The sequence below is a fragment of the Papio anubis genome, chromosome 12 (assembly GCF_008728515.1).
Source record: "Papio anubis isolate 15944 chromosome 12, Panubis1.0, whole genome shotgun sequence".
NCBI classification, from domain to species: domain Eukaryota; kingdom Metazoa; phylum Chordata; class Mammalia; order Primates; family Cercopithecidae; genus Papio; species Papio anubis.
In genome coordinates, this window is record NC_044987.1 from 46,354,481 (window position 1) to 46,379,387 (window position 24,907).

At 35.6% G+C, this 24,907-nt stretch overlaps 1 long non-coding RNA gene across 3 annotated transcripts in view; it reads right to left on the reverse strand.

Annotated features, from left to right (window-relative positions):
- LOC110741256 overlaps nt 1-24,907 on the reverse strand; it is a 76,384-nt gene that overhangs the window by 29,211 nt on the left and 22,266 nt on the right. For 2 of the 3 annotated variants that reach the window (XR_002517154.2, XR_004177424.1), the window contains exons 2-3: nt 2,377-2,500; nt 573-695 (exon numbers count right to left, since the gene is read on the reverse strand). This is a non-coding gene — a long non-coding RNA (uncharacterized LOC110741256). Of the gene's footprint in view, nt 1-572; nt 696-2,376; nt 2,501-14,493; nt 14,591-24,907 lie in introns of all 3 variants that reach the window. The other variant, XR_002517155.2, reaches the window with a different exon arrangement.

Genomic DNA, 24,907 nt, shown 5'->3' on the forward strand with positions numbered 1-24,907 from the left:
CCATCAATAATAGAAAGGTTAATATGGGGTATGTTCATTCAACGCAACATAATGAAAATAGGTAAACCATTACTATATAGAAGTCATGGATAAAATTCACAAAATGTTAGGCAACAAAAATGCAGCATATATCATATGCTTCTACTTATATAAATTTCAAAAACAGTCAATCCTAACTCATGGTGTTAGCAGTTAGAATATTTGTTAGCCACAGGGAAAATGTAGTGGCTAGGAGAGAGAATAAGGCACTTTTCCAGGATATTGATAATGTTCCATTATATTTTGTGGAAAATCATTTATCTACATACTTATGATACATCTACTTTTCTATATTTATATTTTTATAAAATTATCCTTTAAAATATGCAAGGTTTTTATGGAGTAATTTATGCTTTTAATTGGAAAGCACTAAAAATAATTTTAAGCATAGGTATATGACCGTGTGCATGTGTATATGTATTTGTGTGTATACCACAAACTTCTGGGTCAAGTTCAAAATCTTAGCATGTATCATATATTTGAGAATTTGTTTTGTAGGTGTAGTCTTTTTCACATGAAGCCTCACTTCTTACCTAAGCTGAGCCAGTCTAGCTCTGATTCCTGCTTTATGGGAGCTTGTGGCAGACGGTAGGGAGGGGTTGCTGGGAATGGATCACAGTCTGTTGCTCTGGAATCTAGACGTTTCACAGCTTGTCCTGGAGGCAATCAGAATATACAATGACATGCTTTGACAAACAGACTAACAACAAATTTGAATCATGTTTAGACCCTCAGGTGAAATCAACTAAACATAAAAACAATTTTCTCAAAATTGTTTGGTTTAATTTTTACATGTTACATATGAAACCCAGTGTTTGCATCCAGATTAAAGTTTGAAACAAATGGAATACTTTGTACATAAAACATGGTTACAAAATATTTTAACATTTTGCGTGATATACTAAAACACAACGTAATGTTATGTGTGATATAAAAAATTCAATTGCATAAAATGCAGGATTAAATAATTGCATTGCAAATGAAAAAAATATGTTTTTCATTTGGTCTGAACATAAAGCACAAATATACAATGATAGTTATTCCATGCATAAACACCAGACTGAGATAGGTCCCACATGATGATAAGGTTGTCACTTTCAACCCCTTCTTTCCCCTTCCAATCGCAGAATGTAAGTCTATTTCTATTAAAAATTGGCTTGGGCAGAGGACAGGAGCAATTGTGTTATATCCTTGCTTGAGTTATCACTTTCCTGCTCCAATTTATGTGGGCATCTTCTTAATGTCACACATTAGTTGATAATACAAATAGGAGCTATCTTAGCTTAGAAACACCAAACTAAAAACAAGAATAAAGAAACAAATTTAGGCCGGGCGCGGTGGCTCAAGCCTGTAATCCTAGCACTTTGGGAGGCCGAGACGGGCAGATCACGAGGTCAGGAGATCGAGACCATCCTGGCTAACACGGTGAAACCCCGTCTCTACTAAAAAAAAAAATACAAAAAACTAGCGGGGTGAGGTGGCGGGCGCCTGTAGTCCCAGCTACTTGGGAGGCTGAGGCAGGAGAATGGCGTAAACTCGGGAGGCGGAGCTTGCAGGGAGCCGAGATCCGGCCACTGCACTCCTGCTTGGGCGACAGAGCAAGACTTTGTCTTAAAAAAAAAAGAAACAAATTTAGTATGGTCAGAAAAGCCAAAGACCACAGTAAGGAAAAGTTATGGATCCCTGATGACAAATGTGTGTAGACCCTTAAATGATTTTTTGTTGTTGTTTTTTGACAAAAGGAATTTCTTAAAATTTGAATTAAGAATGAAAATGGACATGAATAGCTACATCACAAACATAAGACCTATATTAGTTTTGGTTTAAGTCTGTGCCAGTGATTCTGGGCCATTTTCACGATGACTCACAGTGGATGATGTCTCTGTATCTGACATTCGGGGCATATACAGATATTTTACAGAACTGTGAAAGCTTTTGAAAGGAAGTACAGTAAATAGTCCCACAAAAATATTTTCTCTTTAATGAGGTGCTCATAAAAAAGATTTGTTGTGAGCATGTGAATAATAAAATCAGTCCCAACTAAGTAAGTATTTTAAAAGGCTAGATAATATAATGACTAAACTAAAATAGTATTAATTTTAAAAGGTCTTATATGTTTCCAGACTTCTATTCTACAGATAATATTAAGATGAACAATATTACATAATTTAAGCATAAGTATGAATATACTTTATTTTATTGTAAGGGTTATTATGGATTTTATAAATTAAATAGGCACATTATAATGAATTTTAGAATTTTCTGACTTTTAACATATCTATAGAACTTTTTTAAGTGTTAGCTTAGTTGAGTTGCTTTGATTGGCAACAGGCATACCTTTTTGTGAATTTGGTAATAAAATCATACTGCTCTTCTCCTTCATTTATATATACTTTAGAGATGGCTGTGCAGGAATGCAGCTGATCATTTGGGCTGTATTGTGTAGATGGGATGTCTCCTACTGAAGAAAACATAAGGGAATACAAACAAACAATTACAGTGTTATTATTGGAATACTCTTGAAAGAACCCTAAAGTTATTTTTTTCAGTTCAAAACTTCACAAATACTTGAATATAGTACAAACAAGGACTACAGACTTAAAAGGTACTTTTTAAACAATAGCACTCCATCTGCTGCTGTGATTTATCCAGTAACTACAAAATTACTGCATTTTCCAAAAAGATTTGATACTTCTATTAATGCAGACCTGTTTACAGGGTACATATGCACTGTAGTAGAGTAAACAGAGCAGTAATTTGGGGTGAGTGAGCTGGGTTCTTATTCAGGCTCTCAAGGTATATTGACCAAGTAACTATGAGGGATTATTTAGTTTCTCTGAATCTCAATTTTCTAATATTTCAGTTTAGGATAATAATACTCACCACATGAGTGTTAGGAAGACTAAATGAGATAGATGTTAAATGTTTATCCCAGTACCTGGAGTATAATAAATAATCTAAAGAGTAGTAGCTGACCTTGTGTTTTGGTTGATGAGAGAGCAGATGATCATTCAGCAGACAGCAGTAAAGGACAGTTTACCACAAAAATATAAGTGATCATGATAGTGACATTTAAAATGGTTTGTTTTATGGCTTTGCTCCCTAGATTCTGATACCAGAATAAGATAACAGGATAAGGCAATGGAAAAAGTGAATCAAAAGCAAGTTCTCGGCTAGAAAGTCATGGCAGTCTGTTTTTTGTGGGAATCTCTGGGAGCACAAACAGTTCCAGTCTTGGTTTCACCTTTGGGCCAGGGAGTGGCCTTTGTTACCATCTAGGCAGTCAGACATTGGTGACAGCGTATGAACCTGAAGAAGGTAGGAAAGAAACAGGCCTCTCTGTCTTGTGGGAGGCAATTCTCCTGAGAAGGAGGCAACACTCAAAGCAGCTGGGATGGTACGCCAGCCAGAAGAGAGGATGTGGGCAGGGTACCAAAAGTTGTGTCCCCAGCAACTAGCATCCTTCCTCAGTTGGATCTATTCAGTAGCAGAGAAATCCTGTGGTAGGAGTATATGGCCTTGTTGTGTGTCTATCCTCCAAATTAATTATCCCTTCTTTGTTTATTCTCATTGCCTCTGCCTCTGCGCCTCTCTCTCTCTCTCTCTCTCTTTCTCTCCTTCTTTCTCTGTGTCTTTGTCTGGCCTCACCCCTTATCATTTTAGCCCTAATCTGGATCACTCTTTAATTTCTGTTGCCACATTCTTTGTCACATAATGTCTTAGTCTATTTGTGTTGCTATAAAAGAATACTTGAGGCTGGGTAATTCATAAAGAAAAGAAGTTTATTGGCTCATGGTTCTTCAGGCTTTACAAGAAGCATAGGACTAACATCTGCTTCTGTTGAGGGCTTCCGTCTGCTTCCACTCATGCTGGAAGGTGAACAGCAGCTGATGTGCACAGATCACATGGTGAGAGAGGAAGCAAGAGAAAGAGGAACGAGGTGCCAGGCTCATTTTAACAACAGCTCTTGTGGGAACAAATAGAATGAGAACTCACTCACTACCTCAAAGATGGAATCAAGTCATTCATGAAGGATTTGCCCCCATGACCCAAACACCTCCCATTAAGCTTCACCTCCAGCACTGGGGATCAAACTCCAACATGAGATTTTCAGGGGCACTCATATCCAAACTATAGCACATAATGTTCCACATTTCAAGATATTCTATATGAGACTGACCATTTCCATGTATCAGTCTTGACATATCAACTGTGAAGGGTTTCAGCATCTTTGTTCATAACTGTTGAGTATTCTGTTTCATAAAGTGTGAGATAATGCATAGTGTCACTCAGATTAGGGCCAGGTGACTTGGGTTTGGATCTTATCTCTGCTGTTTTCTAGCTCACTGAGTTGAGGCAGATGATTTAACTCTCTGGATCTTAGTTTCTTCATCTGTAGCATAAACATAAAAATTTCACTTACCTGTTAAGAGTCCATGGTAATTCAACTAATTGATACATTTAAAACACATAGAATAGTATCTGTTGTTCTATTGCGCTTACAGGGCAAGCACTAAATATTAAGTGTTCATAGTCATAAAATGCAGAGGCTGCCTTTTTCAATTTCAGACTTCCAATTGTGTTTCTAGTTATTACCATATCTCCCAATTGCTATTTATTACCCATATCTGTGAAATTTTTGGATAATCATAAAGTCCAATTCTTGAATGTCAGGAAGCTCCACCAATGTCTTCTACCTACAATTTCCAGAAAAGCCTATGAATAGTTGTTGTGACTATACTAAAATAGATTTGGCTTTTAGCTAAAGGATAAATGACTTTTAGATTAAGTTTTGCATAGAAGACTCTCACATTACAGTGGATTCTTTCTTTTACTATGGCATTTTAATTTTTCTGTCTTGTATCTAATGTACCCCAAGATCTAAACATTGAGACTAAAACTGCTTCATGGAGACCAAATGTTAGTCTTTAAAACTGAAATAACTATTTGGATCATTGTTTGGCTACTATGGTGTCCAATGAACTCCAAAATTTAACCTGAGAGGTATTATCCCAATTAGCTCTGTAGCTATCATATCTTCTGGTCTGCTGCCAAGCATGTGGTAGTGGGCCTGGATTTCCGTTCATCTGGACAACCAACATTCAGAAAGCTGAGCTGGATGCAAACCAGAGAAGAGCAAGAACAGGTTGGCTCCACCCAGTCATGTCTGCATTCAACCATCATCATCACTGATTTCAAATACCTTCCAAGGCAATGGACACAGATTTACTTCTGTTTCCCAAATATTTTGCATGTTTCTCATTTATCCAACTCTACCCTAGGACTCTATAGGGAAAGGTGTTTGGTAAAACATAGCTCCAACTTAACCAAGTCTCCATAGCAAAATCCAGCCCATGCCAGAAGCTTTCCTGACTCTCCACATTCAGTTGAATGCTCCTTGCTGTGACCCTCTTCCATCTTGGGCATGTCAAAGTTATTCTGTGAACACAAATCAGCTCTTCACATTTTGGTACGGGGGTCAGGGGAGCTTGCGTAACTACCTATTATTCCGATTAGTTTAAGTTCTACCACCTTGCCCACTACATGGCACATGGTAGGAGTTCAATATACATTTATTGAAATGGAATGAACAGAGATAAGAAAAAAATGAAAAGGAGGTTTGGTAGAAGGTAATTCTCTCAATAAGTATATATCACAGAGACAGAGCCAAGACTCCAGAAAGCAGCTAAAATCAATAATAGAATTCAGCTTATTTCAGTTATGAAGTAGAATTGACTGATTTGTGCCTGATAAACATGTTTATAAAGAGAAGTGAATGAAGAATAAAGCAATGCCATGGAAAGCAATGGTGCTGGAAGAGTCTGTATTGGAAAGATATTAACCATGGAGTAGTATTAGTGCTTGCCAGAGAACTTGCCACAAATTAATGTACACATAGAGGCCCCAAAATCTTGATATTTGTTTGCTGCTTAACTCTTTCCTCAAAATTCTGGCAAGCACATCAGTAACTCTAAGCCATTTTCTCTCCCTCTTCCCCTATGCCCCACACTCTTCCTGCTCTGGATATCCTTGTCCTTCCTACTTTTCTCCTTTTCAGTTACTTTAATTCCTCATTCCAGAGGAAGGTCAATCTGGCTTGGAATACTGACTCCACTGTTCATTCATACTTTCTGAGACTCAGATTTCTCTTCTATAAAATTAAGAATATTTTCTATTGCAAAGGCTAACAACTAATTTATTGTGAATATTTATTCAGTGTATATGTAAATGCCTCTCCATTTCCTTCTTTCCAAGACTAAAAAGATAAAGATTAGGGGCCATCTGCTGTTGCACCAACATAGTCCCTGAGATATAACCTGACACGTACAATATTCTCCTGAGAGAAATTCTAGTGACTACAAAACCCCTTCCTCTTTCCGTTGTATATTTACCCTGATTGGTTTTCCAAGTCTGCTGCCTCTCACAATTTCTTAATCTTTCTCTGCTTTTCTTCCTTCCTTCTCTTTTCCTTCTTTTTTCCTCTACCTTCCCTTCCCTTCATGTCCTCCTTTCTTGATCATGTATTAGCTTCCTATTGCTCATCTAACAAATCACCACAAAACTAAGTGGCTTAAGGCAACATATTTCATCTTACGGTTTTGAAGTCAGAAGTCCAAAATCAGTTTCACTGGGCTAACATTAAGTGTCTGTGTTCCTGTGGGAGACTCTAGGGAGGGAGACACCCTTACTTTGCCTTTTCAAACTTCTAGGAATGCATGCGCCAGAATTCTTTGACTATGACCTCTTCCTCCATCTTCAAAGCCAGGAGAATAGCATCTTCTCTCCTCTATGACCTTTGCTTAGTTCCTTATATTTTTCCTTCTGATTCTTCTGCTTCCCTTTTGTAAAGACCCTTGTGATTACGTTGAGACCACCTGGATAATCTAGCAAATTTCCACACTTCAAGATCCGTAATCATATTTACAAAATCCTTTCATTAAGTAACACATTCACAGGTTCCAGGCATGAGTACATGGACATCTTTGGGGGATGTTATTCACTCCATCGCACCCCATTTCTTCAAGTTAATCTTCCCTTTTCCCCCATTTCCTCCATCCTTCCCTGTCCGTGGTCTTCCTTTCTGGTGACCCTCTTACAGGAACACATCAGTCTCTCCTCATATTACGTGCAGTAAAAATAAGTGACTCTCATTTTGTCAAATCACAAAATGTAGATGACAAGAGAATGGCCATGTTTACTCAATTAAATTATAAGGTAGAAAATCTAACCTTTCAGATACACAAGCTGGATAGCCGTTCTGCTGAGTTATCTCTGGAAGTTTGTTTAGGTGATGAGCAACCACACTGAGCACTGCTTCTCTGTGATATTACTCAAGTTAAATTCTATTTTTACCTTACCACCATCTAACAATATTTATACTTTGTCTAACTCGTTTCTTTCAATATTTGAAAGTCTTCCACTATTCTTTCACCCATCTAGTGTTGAGGGAAGAATATAAATTAGAATTCCAAATAACTGGTATCATATTCTAGTCTGACACTCACTAGCTATGTGGCTATGGGAGAATTATTTTATTTCTTTGAGCCTCAGTCCTCTCACCTAATTAAAGGATAAAATGTTACATTTTCTGTCAAAAAAAGTAAGATAATTCATATTATACCTGCAAACCATGATATTCCAAGAAAATGTGAAATAAGAATATTATGTTTGAGGCTTTCTGACAAGATTTTTGCAAAGACTAAATTAAATGATGTATGTAAATTATGAGGTAAAATACTGCTACTAGTAGTAACAATGTACATATATTGAGTAGGCCCAGTAGAGGGAGAACTGTATCAATGTATTATATGATATAATATATAACATATTAATATAAATAATATATAGTATAGTATAGTATATTAATTATATGAGCATTGTGATTCCACCAGCCTTGAGAGTGGAATGATGAGGGGACTGACACAACTAAGAAAGAAGTTTTGGTAATGTTTTCTCAGTAGGGTGTCATTTCCAAAATGTCCACATATCTACCTATGAGGGACTTTTGCTGAAACCCTGGTTAAGAACAATTAGCTTCATCTTTGGAGCAAGAGTTACTCTCTCAAAGCCCACATGTATTGCTGCATGTGGGAAAGATAAAGGGTAGATTTTTACCATGATCATGACCACCACTCCTCCAAAAGCTCTACTAGGTTCAGCTGCTCAGCCTTGGTAGTACAGGGGGTGGTAACCGCTTTGCCCTGAATAGGAAGATATGTATTAGCCCATGGGGCAGCATCCATTTATAGGAAAAAGCACTGTATTATTTAATTTAAAGGGTTTTCATATTATGCTTAGACATTTTTAAATTCTATAAGGATTTTAGGTGAGTAAAGTCAGTGAGGCTAGGTTGCATAGTAAACTATACTTATCTAAAGATTTAAGAGCTATACACTTTATTATGAGTATATTTAATATAGCTAGAAAGATGGTTTAAAAATACGGGATCAAGCAGAAAGTGATTCTATCAAGCAATGAGTTATAAACTTTGAGGAGGCCTAAAATCTAGGTTTAGGTCTTCAGGTTTTTATTTAGAACACTGTCTTATTTACACTATCATGCATCAAACAGAGTCCTGCCTTCTGTTTCTGTTTTCATGTATTTCTGCAAATTCTGTCGTAGGTCTGAAATTGGGACTTTTCACCACCCAGTGGTTGTAACTCCCCTCTCCAGCCCACTACCTACTTCATGCTTGCTGGTGAAGTGTGAGAAACACTACTCTGCGGTTGTCGTATGAAAAGAGTACAGAACGAAGAAAGGAAACTAACAGGTATTGTCATTTGCCATAAGTTGGGTACTTTTGGGGTACTTGACACTTTCAGTATGTTATTCTCTTTAATCCTTCTCTCCCCCTTATAAAAGCAAGATTATTTTCTATTTTAAAGATGAGGAAATAAAAATCAGAGAAATAATTTACCTAAAGTCACACAACTTTTACTTTTGCAGAACTGATATTTGAATTCAGATCTTTTTAACATTGGAAGACCATTCTAGTGCCATTCCTCTACTATTCATTCTTTTCTCACTTCTTCCTACTCATTCATCCACCCATCAACATTAAGCATTTTCTATACACCAGACTGTGTTCAAGACACTAAAGAAGTATATTAAATAACATTCAGCCTGTGTCCTAGAGAAGCTCAGTGATTAGTGCAAAGGGACTGCTATAAATGAATTACTATATTAGAGTGAGTGCTATTTTAAAATATGTGCTTTACAGGGAATGGTTTATTCATTAATCAAGACAAAGGCTTTATTTATTTATTTTAATGTAAACGTTATTTATCAACATTAATTCCTTCAAGTTCAAGACACTTTCGTAAGTGATGATACCAGCCATTTAGTCTATCTTTTAGAAAAGATTGTAAACATTTACTTAGTATATTGTGTCAAGGTTTATATAAGATATACTGAATCCTTGCACATTTATTTGAAGATCAGCATTATTAATCTCATTTTTTAGTTTTTATTTAACTTTTGTTTTAAGTTCAGGGGTACACGTGCAGGTTTGTTACATAGGTAAACTTGTGTTGTGGGGGTTTGTTGTACAGATTTCATCACCCAGATATTAAGCCCAGTACCTATTAGTTGTTTCTCCTGATCCTCTCCCTCCTCCCACCCTCCATCCTCTGATAGGCCCCAGTGTGTGTTGTTTCTTTCTATGTGTCCATGTGTTCTCATAATTTAGCTCCCACTTGTAAGTGAAAACATTCCATATCTGGTTTGCTGTGCCTGTGTTAATTTGCTAAGGATAATGGCCTCCACCCCCATCCATGTCCCTGCAAAGGACGTGATCTCCTTCCTTTTTATGGCTGCATAGTATTCTATGTGTATATGTACTATATGCACCACATTTTCTTTATTCAGTCTGTTGTTCATAGGCATTTAGGTTGACTCTATGTCTTTGCCATTGTGAATAGTGCTGCAATGAATATATCCGTGCATGTGCCTGTATATAGACAATTTATATTCCTTTGTGTATATACCCAGTAATAGTATTGCTGGGTCAAATGGTATTTGTCTTTTGGTCTTTGAGGAATTGCCACACTGTCTTCCACAATGGTTTAACTGATTCACACTCCCATCAACAGTGTATAAGCATTCCTTTTTCTCCACAACCTTGCCAGTCACTGCTATTTTTTGACTTTTTAATAGTAGTCATTCTGACTGGTGTGAGATGGTATCTCATTGTGGTTTTGATTTTCATTTCTCTAATGATTAGTGATGTTCAGCTTGTTTTCATATGATGAGGGTCCTGGAAATTTAACCATATAAATGCACTCTGTTATACATTATTAACTGAGGAAAAATTGATGCTCTTTTAAGACTAGGAAACAAAAATAAGTCAAAAGGAGCCAAATCAGGAATGCAAGTTGGGTGCCTAATGATTTCCCACTGAAATTTTTGCAAAATTTCCCATGTTTGATGAGAGGAATAAGCAGCAGCATTGTTGTGGTGGAGGACTCTCTATGAGGGTGTCCTGGGTCCTTTTCTGTTAAAATTTTGCCTTTCTCAAAATATTCTTATAATAATCAGATAGTATCACTCTTTGGCCCTCTAGAAAGTCAACAAGCAAAATGCCCTAAGCATCTCAAAAAACTGTTGCCCTGACCTTTGCTCTTGACTGGTTTTTGTTTGCTTTGACTAGACCACTTTCACCTGTTGGTATCCATTGCTTTGATTGTGCTTTGTCTTCAGGATTGTACTGGTAAAGCTATGTTTGATCCCTAATTATAAGTCTTTGAAAAAAATGCTTCAGTATCTTGATTTTTCACATGTTTAAAACGTCCATTGAAAGCTCTGTTTTTGTCTGCAGCTGATCTGAGTGAAACCATTTTGGCACCCATTGTTCAACTTCAATTTTTCAGTCAGAATTGTGTAACCTGAACCAACTGAGATGTCTATGGTGTTGGCAATTGTTTGTGCTGTTAAGCATCCATCTTCTTCAATTAGGGCATGAACAAGATGGCCTTTTCCCATGCAAATTAATGTGGGTAGTCTGTAGCTGTGGGCTTTATTTTCAATATTGTTTTGTCCCTTCTTAAAACAAATTATCCATTTGTAAACTGCTGATTTCTTTGGGGCATTGTTCTCCTAAACATTTAATAAAGCATGAATAATTTCACCTTTGTTCCAGCAAAATTTCGCCATAAATTTGATTTTTGTTCTTGCTTTAATTTTAGCAGAATTTATGTTACTCAGATGTGGACTCCTTTTAAACTGATGTCTTGGCCTTATAAAACATATATGACATATAAAGTGGGATCCTTACTTTAAATTATAACATACTGCTCCTTTCTCCAAAAAACTCCAACTCATTGTGGAAATAGCTCTGACTTGTAAAATAAAAATAACAAAAATAGCTTTCACATTTGACTCAGAAAATAAAAAGTCCAGATGTTACTTATTTTATTATCTCTACCAAAACAATCTGAAGTCTTTTTTCATTTGTATTATTTCCTTAGCATTATTTTAAATCAGCTTAGTGAAACAATCAGTCACTCAACAGATAACTCCATATTCTTTCTATTTACAAAGGTTTGCATTCATTTTAATATTTATGTAAGACTTTTATTTATACATTTCCTTATAAAATTACATACAATTAAAAAGTATTCACAATGAAAGTAAATGTCTCACTTTATCTTATCCTCTCAATTGTCTACTCTCTACTCTAAAAGTAATTACTGTTAAAGTTTGACATCTATTATTCTGTAAACTTTATATACATTGCATATAAATGTAACTTTACAAGTTATAATTTAATTTTTACAGAAATAGGGCCATGCCATTTATGTTATTTGGCAATATTATCATTTCACTTAATTCTGTAACTTAAGAGTTTTTTCCTAAAGCAATACAATTAGATTTCATTGGGTTAAACTAAAGTCATGTTGCTTTATTGATGCATATTTAGTATTGTTCTTATTTATTGTTACTATAATTATATGATGAACATCCTTATGATTCCTTTCTCTAGTATAGTGAGCACTTTTAGACATTGGCCCGTCAAGCATCTATTTTTTAGTAATGAAATCTAAATCACCTTTGTTAGAATCTCCTCCATCGCCCTTCTAAGTAATTCAGGGAAGACCCTACCTACCCAATTAGGGTGGAGCATGAGCTTTAGGCTGATGCCAGTTGAAGTATTCCATATCACAGACACGTAGTTTGGCTTATAGATGGGTACATGACCCAGCTGGCCCATAAGCACCATGGCTTTCTCTTAATTTGAAAGAAAGAGAAACAATATTTTCTGCTGACTACAAGCTTGTTACAATACAATGTGGAAAGCACTAAAATCTTTCTGCCACTACCATGAATGAACCTGTCTGGGAATGGAGCCAAAATAGTGGAAGCAGAGCCAAGAAGTAGAAAAAGAAGTAAGTCCTGTTGACCTATTGTTAATCTCTGAAACAAGATGTTTCTGATGCCAGCAAGAACTAGCTCTGGACTTTACAATGGTGTGAGTCAATAAATTTCCTTTTGCTACCTAAGCCACTTTGTTAACTTTTCTCTCAATCACAACCAAAAGATATGTTACTAATGCTGATAGAGACATACAAATATAATTGTCAAGCCATTTAAAGGTATCTGCAATTAAAATTATTATAAATGTTCACAAATTGCACTTCCATCAATGCTACCAATTTAAACAATCACAAACCTCCAACCATCAAGGTGTCTTAATGGTGCATACATTTCTCCTATTTTTCTATTAGGTCATTTATTATTATTCTGATTATCTTCATATAGCCTGTAAATGTCCCCTTTATTACACAGAGTACAGCATTTTCTTTCAAACCACCCTTTTTCTTGAAATATTATGTATAAGTAGTCATATCAAGGTTTTAAATAAAATTTTAAATTATTAAAATCTAGGGACATCTGCTAATTATTTCTTTGTAACTGACAGATTAATATTTTGTCTTCTCAATAGCATATAAACATTCTTAAACTTTTATTTTTTTCCTATTTTTAAAATTTTATTTTACTATTTTCTTTTAAAACATTTAGAATTTATTCAAGTGTATATTGTGAGGTATTACGATGAATAGTTAATTGTGCTAAAACTATTTATTAAAGAGTCTATTCTTTTCCAGCAATTCAAAAGGCTATTTTTATTCTTTGTTATGTTCTTCTTTACATTTTCATTTATTTTAAGTCTGTTCCTTGGCTTTATTCTGTTTTGCTGAATTATTTTTATTTTGTGGACTCAGGTGGACACAATTTTATTAATCATATTTCTTGTTTATGATATACTGTCACCATTGGCTTATGAATGAATTGTCATTTATTTTGTTTGTTTGACAATTTAATAAACACCTCCAAATCCATCACTGGAAACTAAAGTTAGGACCTTGACAATGACCTACATATAACTACATCCCTTCTTCCTATCCCATTTCTACCAATCCATCATTTCCTGTTTTCTTTATAAATACTATATGTCCCTTGTAAATTCTATGCATATTCCCAAAATTAAATATTTTATATTTCATTTCTTAACCTTAATGCAATGGCATTTAAGATTTCCTTAAGGTTTTTAGGGTGTTGAATAAATTTTTTTGTGTGGAGTCCCTGTCTGTAAATAATTTGAGTTATCCCAAATAAGCATGCTAGAACCATAATGGCTTTCTAATGTAATGTGATCCCATTAATTAAATACCTTTCCGGTCTTCAGCAACAATTTGCTTGACAGGCTACCCTCCTGGAACCACTGAGTTCTTGCAACAACACATAGGCATGAGTCCAGAGTTCCTTGGAGCATTTGGTCAACTCTACAACAGAGTAGAGGATCAAAGAGGACGCCAAAGAAAAGAAATAGCAACCTGAGTCCAAAAGTTCTGGTCTGGGATCAGAGAACTCCACCTGGATGACACTGTAGGCCAATGTTGATTCCAGGCATTGGAGAGGAATTAAGAAAATTTTAAAGAAGTCACCTGCCTCAATCAAGTACAGAGAAGCCTTGATGATCTAGGTTTCATTACATACTTTATTTCATTTACAAGCACTGGTTCATATTCTGCACATGTATCCCAGAACTTGAAGAAGAAGAATAAGAAGGGGAAGAAGGAGGAGGAGGAGGAGGAGGAGAAAGAGGAGAAGGAGAGGAGGGGAGTAGGGGAGGAGGGGAGGAAGAGAGGAAGGGAGGAAGGGAGGAAGAAGGGAGGGAGGGGAGGGGGAGGGAAGAAGAAGGAAGAAGGAAGAAGTTCTCAAGCTATGCTCTAGTAGGACCAAGGCATTTTGATGATAAATTTGAATTATTTCTGCTATTCACAGGTTTGATGGGAAATGATGAGAAAAAAATTTTTAATAATACATTTATCTAAAACTTTTGGTGTTTGTTACGTTCACATACTAAAATCTATATAAAACATTGTATTAAGATAAGTAGGGTTAGTTGCTGCAATAAACAACAAATTTTTGTGGCTTACATTAATAAATATTTACCTTTTTCTCATGTCATAATCCAATGTGAGTTAGCTGGGATTGTGCTCCACATAGTTACCCAGAGACTCAGAATCTTTCCAACTTGTGTTGCTTCCACCTTTAATAAAAGATTCCCACAGGACAGAGAGTATATAAGAATATATGAAGAGCATATATGAGAATCACTCAAGTGGTTTTATGTGCCAGTCATGGAAGTGGACCACACTGCTTCCACTCAATTACATTGGTCAGAATTCAGTTCATTGCTCCAAATTTATTTGTAAAGATCAGGACACATAACCCTCCCATATGTCCAGGAGGAAAATGATACACATTCGGAGAATTTGTAGCACCGTCTCTACCACAGATGACCTCTTACCACAATATGTACCTTTAATGGTTTTAAGTTTGAAATTAAGTAAATTGTGGTGTGCTCCAAAATTATTGTGACTTCTAAGAAATCCGTAAGTTTATAAAAGTTTAAGGAACACCGAACTAAATGTTGGAAAGTTCTGTGAGTGTTGTACCCCCAGATTACATGTTGCCCTATAGGAAGCATAAAAAGATACACAAACAAATACAAAGATAGAGCTTTAAAAAAAATACCAAGGCTATCCTAATCAAATGAGAGAACTGTCAGAATTATTTATGTTTATTTAAAGGATAAATATAAAAAATGATACAAAAATCTTTTACAATTGGGAGGCATAGGATATTTTTATGTAGGAAAAGACTAAATTCTAACCATTTCATTCTGATTTGTATTCCACAGATTAGGTGTTTATTCTATAAGACAGCTTTATGTAATTTCTTTTCTCTTATCATCTATAAAAATAATTCTAAACCATTATTTGCAAAGTGTATTTTAAATTTTCTACTTCACTGTATTTTTTCCTATTCTCCACCCTAACTTTAATAATAGAATGATCAACTTGCAACAATGATTTAGATTAAATAAAACTTCCAATATAATGACCAAAAAATTTCTTTTACTCCCCAGCAATTGCGCATAATTCTTACATCGCCACTGTTCTGAGTTGATAGACAACCTCAGTAAGCCAATAGAGGTCCACAGGGGTCTTGTTGAAATGGAAGAGCAAGAGATCATTGAAGAAAAGGAGATCACCATGGAAACTATGCTTTTTCCTGGGTATAATATCTGAAGACTTTATGGAAGCATTTATATACACTGAACAAATCATGAAAAGTTTGAAAAGCAGTGATTTCAATTTTTAAGAAATCTGACAGTCCTCAGAGAAATGCGGGACAATAAATTTCCTTAGCTTACTAACAGGGAAACTTTCTTAGAAAAAACTGGAGGGAAACTTTCATAAGAACTTCAACAGGCTCATATATTAAGGAATCATAAATAGTCCCCCAAATGCATAAAATGTCTTCAGAATAAAATTTACCCTATAGCTTTCTGTACTGTCCTGTTTTTACATAATTAAAAAGTGTTTTCTTAAAGATGTTTTATTTTAAACATTTTTATCAATTCTGGTGTTTTCATGGTAGAAAAATGTATTTTCATGAACAGAGCTCCAATTCTAAATTTTGGTTTCTAGGAGGAAAACATTTCACTTACCATATCTTTACTTGTGGTTAAAAGGAAACATAAATGACTTCCTACTGGATATTTAGTTCTCTCAAAATCCATATTCTAAATCTTTATGTGCTAAGAGTGGATCATTTTCCTATTCACTACCAAATGTTAAGTTTGTTCTAAGGAAAAGAGAATGTAAGAGAAGAACATGAGAAGAGAAATAAAAAGATCCATACACTTTTGGAGAGTCTCATAGCCTTCACTCTTTATGTGCACAATGAACAAAATAGGCTCAAATATTAATAGAATACTACATTTCTAGTTAAATTGTATAGAATATTAGCTAATTTATCTGATATTACATCACTAGAAATTATTCATTTACCAGCTTTGGCAGGCAGAATGGTAGTCTAAAGATGTCCATGCCCTACTCATGGAACCTATGAATATATCACCTTATATGGCAAAAAACAAAAAACAAACAAACAAACAAACTTTGCTGGTGTGATTAAGGTCGAGGACTTGGAGATAGGTCATTTATCCTAGATTATCTAGGTGGGTCCAATCTAACAAACAAACCTTTAGATAGATGCAATAGTAGAACTAGACCTGTTATTGCTGGCTATGAAGATACAGAAGGGGGACATGAATACCAGATGGTCTCTAGAAACTGGAAAGACCCTCAGGTGATGGTCAGTAGCCAAATAATCAGAATTAAATCTTCCCTTAGACCCTCCAGGAAAACATATAGCCTTGCCAACACCTTGATTATAGGCTGGTGAAACATGTCAGATTTCTGGCCTACAAAATTGCAAGAGAAAGTTCTGTAATTTAAAACCATTAAGTTTACGGTGATTTGTTATAGTGGCAACAGAAAATGAATTCATCAAAATTTCTGTCAAATTCAAGACTGTTCTGAACCGAAGATTACAATTTTGGTTTTCTCTTTAGCCCAAGCTTCCACTACTGCCATATCACAAATGTCTGCTCCAGTTAAGCTTTCAGTTCCCAGAACGTAGTATTTTTTTTCACTGCTTCTACCCTGTATTTGTCAGCTTGGGCTGTTCCATAACAAGGTACCATAGACTGTGTAGCCTAAACAATAGACATTTCTCACAGTTCTAGGGGCTAGGAAGCTCAAAACCAAGGTGCCAGCACATTCGGTTCCTTTTGAAGACCTTCTTCCTGGCTTTCAGAAAGCCACCTACTCACTGTGTTCTCCAATGGTGGAGAAAGAGAGAGCTCTTATCTCTTCCTATTCTTATAAAAACACTAATCTTAACATGGAGGCCTCACCTTCATGAACTCATCTAAACCTAATTGCCTCCCAAATGCTCCACCTCAACATACCATAATATTAGGAGTTAGGGCTGAATTTTGGAGGATACAGACGTTCTGTCTATAACTCACTCATTGGCCCATGTTCTTTCTGCCTTGAATGAAATGCCACGTGCTTTGTAGGGACTTCATAAACCTTTCCAGATGTAGCTGACCATATCCTCTCTTTTAACCCAAATAGATATTCTACTCCATCTGTGATATCACAACCATAACACATAATTAATAATAGGATTCAGACTTTAAAATTTTCCCTAGTAGTTATCACATATATTTTTGTTAGGAGGCATCCCATTTTGTAGTGAAATACGTCTTGCTTAGTCAACTTTAGATAAGATAGATGTTAAGTCACCAGGATCTGGGTTTCAGTTACTGTCAAGATTTTAGAGAAAAGAAAAGGTTTATTTTCATAATGCAGGAAATATTTCTAAGAGATGCATAGGAATTTGAAAAGAAGCAAGAAAAGATGAGGGCAGGAGGAGAGGGAAGCAAAGCAAGACTGTGCATTGTGTACACAGTATACAACTGTGTTGTTGTATTCTAGTTCTCTTAGCTCTTTGCGGTTACTGTCTGGATATGTAAACCATCCTATTTCCAGCATCATTCAATTTTAATCCTGCGATGAAGATATAAATGATATTTAATGCAGAGATAAGAAAAGAACATTTTATTATTATGTTGAAACTTTCTGTTAAAATTTGAATCTGTTGCCTAGTGTTTGAACCATGGTGCACCACTAATGTCTCAATTTGGGGCCTTTTACTAGATCAATATTAAGAAAGATATATTATGGCCAGAAACAAACACCATTTTCTTAAGAATATTTTGCTCAGAATATTTTTAAACAGAATGTATTTGCAGCAAGAAGTGTGCCTTTGATATTGTTTTCAACAGTAAGTTGTGAAGCAGGAAGAACAGTGAAATGACTAGAAGGGCGATGAGATTCAGGACATACTACTCCAAAATCTCGACACCTTGGCATTTGGAGAAGCAGCCAAAGCAGAAAGATCCTTTTCACCTTTCCTCTGCCCTTCTCCCCTAACGTAGGTCATACAAGCTCAGAATAATTTTCTGACCTTTCCCTGAAGTAGGTCATAAAACCTTCATGTGAAAGGTGCTCTCTCCATACCCAGAGGAAAGGAATATCCTTGTCTCTGAAGACACAAGGATACAGAGAAGAAGCTGAACAAAAAGACCCTGCTAAGTTCTCTCCAGTTTATTACCATTCAATTGTACATTTTTATCCAATTATACTTCCCATGACTATTCACTTTTTCATCAAACTTAGCATAAAAAATATAGTTTAACTGTTTCCTTAGGTCTTCATTTATGAAATCTCCTGTGTCATCTAAGACTTATTAAATAAATTTGTATGTTCTTCTCCTGTTAACCTGTTTTTATTAGTTTGATTTTCAGACGCAGCTTGAGACCCTAAAAGTGTCTATGAAAACCTCTTCTCCCCGACAATGGTACTCTTGTGAATTTCAGAGCTCAGCCAACCACTTCCAGGTAGTAGAGTTCCCAGAAAGACCCAGGCTCTCTGCAAAGCTACATATGGCAGGGTTTAATCTTAGGATCAAAGAGATACAATAACTTCAACCTCATATGAGTTTTTAAAATTTAGCAAGTGGAAACTACCTTCCCTCTCCAGCTATATACTGTTTTTCTTACCTTTTCTTTTAATGCCATTAGGTTCAATTTGTGTGCATACAGGGGTAATAGCTGGGGAAAAGGTAAAATTAGCATGTTTCCCAGATGATTCAGACCAAACAAACAACAATGAAAACAGTTTATCTTTCAACATTCCCACTCATTTAGGCATGAAATGCCATTCTAAATACTGCCTTTAAGTAGTCTAAAGGCTCTGAAAATGGTGGGAAAAAATAACTTGTGACTCATTTTTATTTTAAGAGGTATGACTTATATGATGTGGAAATCAGTTCAATTCATTTTTATTATCTGCCATGTCACATGCTGAAGATACTGAAGTGAGCCAGACACAGCCTGTTTTTAAGGGGTCTACAATTTAGTTGGGGAAGGGGTCAGGGAAGAAAGGCTATCAAATAAATGTCCTTTGGGTAACAGATGCTAAAGTCAGGCTCAGTAAGAAGTGTCTAATTATTATACTCATTTGAAGGAGGTGTAGGTAACTCCAGTAAAAGGCTGTCTATACTTTTTTCAGAGGGAAGGCTGAGGGACAGCATTCTGTGTGAATGCCTCTCTCCCTGAGGGGAACAGGGGACTGTCCCCAGGCTTGAAGCGAATTGGCATAACCATGAAATGCATGGATCATAGGTGGATCAGTCTTAGTGTGTATGGTGGAATTTTATAATACTGATAAATTGCCACACTGGTCAATGAAAAGGACATGCACTTTGATGTTCCATTCAATGAGATCTGCTACATAAGTGAGTTAAAGAAAGGTGTAGCACTAAGCTAAAATTCCTCAGATTAAATATAAAGAACTTCTAACACTTTGATGGGTAGACTGCAGGTATTGTTTGTGTGTCTACTGGTGTGTGTGTGTGTGTGTGTGTGTGTGTGTGTGTGTGTGGCAGTGTTGTGGGATTGGATCCCCAAAGCTAATTCTTCAATCATTCTTAGGTGCCTATACTTGGGAAGAACAGACGAAGAGGTTATAGATATTTTGCCTAAAATATATTGGGTAGCAATATAAAGACTAAAAAACTGGATAAAACCATGAGCCAGAACAAGAGAGGAGTTCCCAAGGGGGGTTTTTGTACCCATCACCCAGCCCCCAAAACATAAGAGTGTGCACACACACACAAACACACACAACAGCTTTAAAAGGAATATGATTTCGATTATTTGTAGAGGTGGGGAAGTTTTACAAACAGCAACACTGTCAGAGTTATAGGGGAATGAGGGAGGGAAAGATTAGTTTTCAAATTGTAACCTCTAAGGTTATGAAGTGTACATATGTGTGTATGTTAAAAGGAGAAGAGAGAAGGATGACTTTTTTCATTTCTAGAAAAAAAAAAACAACTATTGTGGAATGATGTCCGTGGGGAAAGAGGCTGCAGAAGAACTGATATTATTTTGTTGAGTCAATGTTTTGGTACTTTAGTTATCGTTATTTTATGAAGACTTGTTACCTTTACAGACAAAATAACTAAATTGACAGGTTGAGTGAGTCTTTGTGCTAACTTTTAAAGATTTTAATGTAGAATGTGTGTAGGTATGTGGACATGTGTGAGAGAATATGTGTACTTACAATGAAGTACCCCATGAGGCATAACTTTTATTATTATTATTATTATTAGGCCAAAAGAACAGTCATTTAAAAGCTGCTTGCTATTTTTGTTGCTGATGAAGATACGATCAAGCCACCTTGAACCAGAATACAATGAGTTTGAGGTCATGATAATGATCCCTCAATTATAAAAGTCAAAGCAAATACCTATATAGTGTTCAAAGAGGCAAGGAACAAGATCATTGTTTTGCTCTGTGGGATTCCAAGGTTAAATTTTGTTTGCAAGTCAAATTCTATGATACTTACCTATTACTTGACTCATTAATTTTATTCAGGGAAGTTTCTGGATGAAAAGATGGCAAAACAATGATTATTTCCCTTTGAAGATTAAAGTTATTAAACACTATGTCCAGCTGGCAGAAAAGGACAACACCCAAAGATATTCACAGGAAGGAGGGGTGAGATATCTAGGCTTAACATCAAAATCTATATTATTTCAGGGAGGTACAGAGTATGTGACTGATGCTGAAACTGTGTCTCTGATGCTGCCACACTGACACTATTGGCATGACCTGGGGGGAATGGTTCTGTCTGTGTGACAAGATACCCACCAAAAGCTCTAGTCTCTTTTTATACAGAATACTTCTGAATGGAGCAGTCAGCGTTGAGTAAGCAGATCTCAGCTGCCAATTCTATATATGGTGACCACATAACTCATAGCCCAGATGAAGAGCAGTTTAAAAGTAGAAGGATGAGGGAAGGTGACTATTAATCATGAAACCAGATAAAGAGGCATAAACTAGCATTGTCCTGGGCAAACTGGGGTACAAACCCCAAGAAACTTGGGTCAGATGAATGGGGTATTATCCCCTTACTGCTGTAACCAATGTACCAACTTCTGATTTCAGAAGCAATGTTCTATGGTGGCGAAAGTCGTGTTTATCAGGGCCCTTTGGTTTGCTGGGAGGAATCCATAGTACTGTTTCAACTGAAGTAAGTCCTGTAAGAATCTGGAACTTATTACTAAGACTGGGGAGGAAAAAATATGTGTCTTGTAATAAGCAGGCTACGGACAGAAGGCCATTTTTATTAGTATAAAATGGGACCTAAACACTAAAAATATGGCCACATTGGGGTTGGCATTAATATGTGACTATGTGAATAAGGAATTAAATTAATAATTACATGTTATAATACAATAAATAATTTTCTCCCTCGGGTATGCACTGATTTTCTGGTAGTTAATTTGTTTATTAATTAAGTCTCAGCTTTTAAAAATTTTCAGGTGTGGACCTGATGGGTTAGTGCTTTTGGAAAGCTTTACTGTTTATCTGACAGCTCAGAGAGAGAAGGAACTTCAAAGCTGTATGAACACAAAATGTTATTATGTATTGGGCATTACTAGAATACAAAAGAAAAACATCTTTAAATTTGGTGTTTACTGGGTCTTTTTATTGGCTGGATTTTGTCGTGGAAAATACAGGCATGTGAACATATTTTGTTATTTCCAACGAGAGCAAAATAGAATAAGTTATAAATAAAAATAAAATCATAAATTATCAGATTTTGAGACATCACTGAATTAGGCTTATTAAGCTTAATTTGCTCAAAGTAAGACAGAATGTCAACTTTCAATATTTTAGGAGGAGGAACAATATGCTTTCATTCTTACTATAAATCATTAGACCTGGAAGATGATGGCAAGGGTCAAAGACAGACTGCAAGCCAGCATGAAATGATATGCTTAATGTCCAAAGCTGTGAGTTACTAAGAAACTTCTGGCAGAGGAAACTGGATGCTGGCTGTCCTTTGGAACATCCTGTACCCATGTTTATCTGAAGAGCTTGCTAAGTAGATGATGATTTATTTCCCTGTATGGTAAGATAATTTTCTGAAAGCTGCAAATCAGGAATGAGGTAGGAAGGTGATGGAGCAAAGTTAGATTAGAACTACAGGTAGATATAAATGAGAATTAATTGGTTATCCTTTTAAAAACTGTAGAAATAATATGGCACAACTAGAGAATGGTTTAATAGAATAAAACTCTACTAGTAGACTTTCATTGTATACCTTGATGTTTGGAAAGTTATTTAATTGGTAATTGTTGGCCTCCAGTTAAGAATTTCAAGGTTTGTACTCTCTTAGCTCTTTTATTCTGCCCCATATTATATTCCTCAGAGGGAGGTATATTGACATGTTTGGCCCAGAACACTGACATTGTTTATTGAGGGTCAGTGAAAGAACTTGTCTCGTCTTTCTGTATTTTGATTCTTCCTTTCTCCCGCTTGATTTGTGGCTGCTGAGGTTAAATTGATCGTCACAACAAGAAAGAAGAATGTCTTTGGTCATGAAACTAAGTATCCTATGTATGAGTCTTGTTCTGCTGCAGCCTCCCGTGTACCTGCTGTACCTTCCCACCATCTCACCCCTACTCATTCCACACAGGGAGCATGCAGTGATGTCGCCAAGGGAAGCATATTCACAGAAGTCAATGCCGACCCCACAGTGAAACTCAAGGCCTAGAGGAATTATTTTGTTTTGTTTAGAAAGAGAGGGAGGATTTTGGTAACAAATTCAGTTTATTTAATTGACGTAAGACTATTCAGCTTTTTTGTTTCATTTTGTGTAAACTTTTATAAGTTATGTCTTAAGAAATCTGTCTGTTTCATGTAAAGGGTCAAATTTGTTAGTCCAAAGTTGTTTATAATATTCTCTTGTTCTTTTAATGTATAGAGTCTGTCGTAACAAATCCTGCACATTAAGCATTAATTACTGATATTGTTGATTTATGTTCTCTTTTACTCGTGATATTCTAGCCATAGGTTTGCCAATTTTCATTTTTTAAAAAAACAGATTTTTACTAATTTTTTTCTACCATCTGTTCTTTTTAATATCAGTGATTTCTGAGTTTTCTTTATAAAATCTTTCTTCGACTTTGTTATTCCTTTTCTAGTTTCTTAAGATGGGCCTTAAATTATGAACTTTAGATCTTTCTTTTTTCCTGATAAATGCATTTGAAATTATGTTTTCTACTTACCTGTGCTTTAGCTACTCCTAAAAATTTTGATATGTTGTATTTTAATTATTAGTTCAAAATATTCTATAGATTTTCTTGTAATTGGGCGTTGACCCACGAATTATTTACATGTATAGTTTAATTTTTATTTAAATGAAGTTTAACTCTACAGTTACTGCTATTTGGTTCTAATGTAATTCCCCTGATGTGAGAGAATGCACTTTGTATTACTCAGCTTTTAAAAAATTCACTGCATTGTTTTGTACTCCAGATTGTAGTCTCAGTGTATGCATTTCATGTACTGGAGAACAATATGTATTCTTCAGTCATTGGATACACTGCTCTACAAATATAATTAAAGTGGTTCATTATAATTATTGAGGTCTTCTTTGTCTTTATTGACTTTTTGTCACATTGGTCTATCAATTACTGAGAGTTGTTGAAATCTCCTATGAGAAAAAATAATTGTATTTAATTCTGTATATTTTTTATTCACGTACTGCATATCAAGGCTTTTCCTAATTCTCTTATTATTAGTCTAAAATGCATTCTTTGTAATCTTATTTATCTTAAAGCCTATTTAATGGATATTAGCATAGCCACTATAGCCTTCTTATGCTTACTATTTGCATTTCATATCAATTCTTCCCATTCATTTAAACTTATTTGTGTCTTTATATATTACGTGTAGCTCTTGTAGCAGCATATAGTTCAGTCTTGTTTTTACCCACTTTGTTCATTTCTGTCTGTAAATTGGAGTAACGAAGCCAATAACGTTTTATGTAATTATTGATATAGCTAGATTTAGACCTACCATTCTCTTATTTATTTTCTGTTTGTCTTCTTTGGTTTTTGCTTGCATATCCTCCCCTTCCTGTTTTTCCTTTGAATAATTTTAGTATTCCATTTTGATTTATTATCTGGCTTTTTAGTGCTGTATTTGTGTTTTGTTTTGATTTGACGTGATTTAAGTGGTTCTTTAGGGATTACAATATACACACTTAACTTTTCAGTCTACTTAGAATTTCTTTTATCATTCCTTTAGTAAATATCTGTTAGTGACACATGCTCTCAGTTTTATATCATGCCAAAATTTCTTTATCTTACCTTCAATACTGAAGGATATTTGCATTGGATATAGAATTACGGTTTGCAAGAATTTTTCGTCTTTCTTTCAGTACTTTAAAGATGTAGTCTTTGGCTTTCGCAGCTTCTGATGAGAAATCAACAGTCTAGGCCGGGCGCAGTGGCTCATGCCTGTAATCCCAGCACTTTGGGAGGCCGAGATGGGCGGATCACGAGGTCAGAAGATCGAGACCATCCT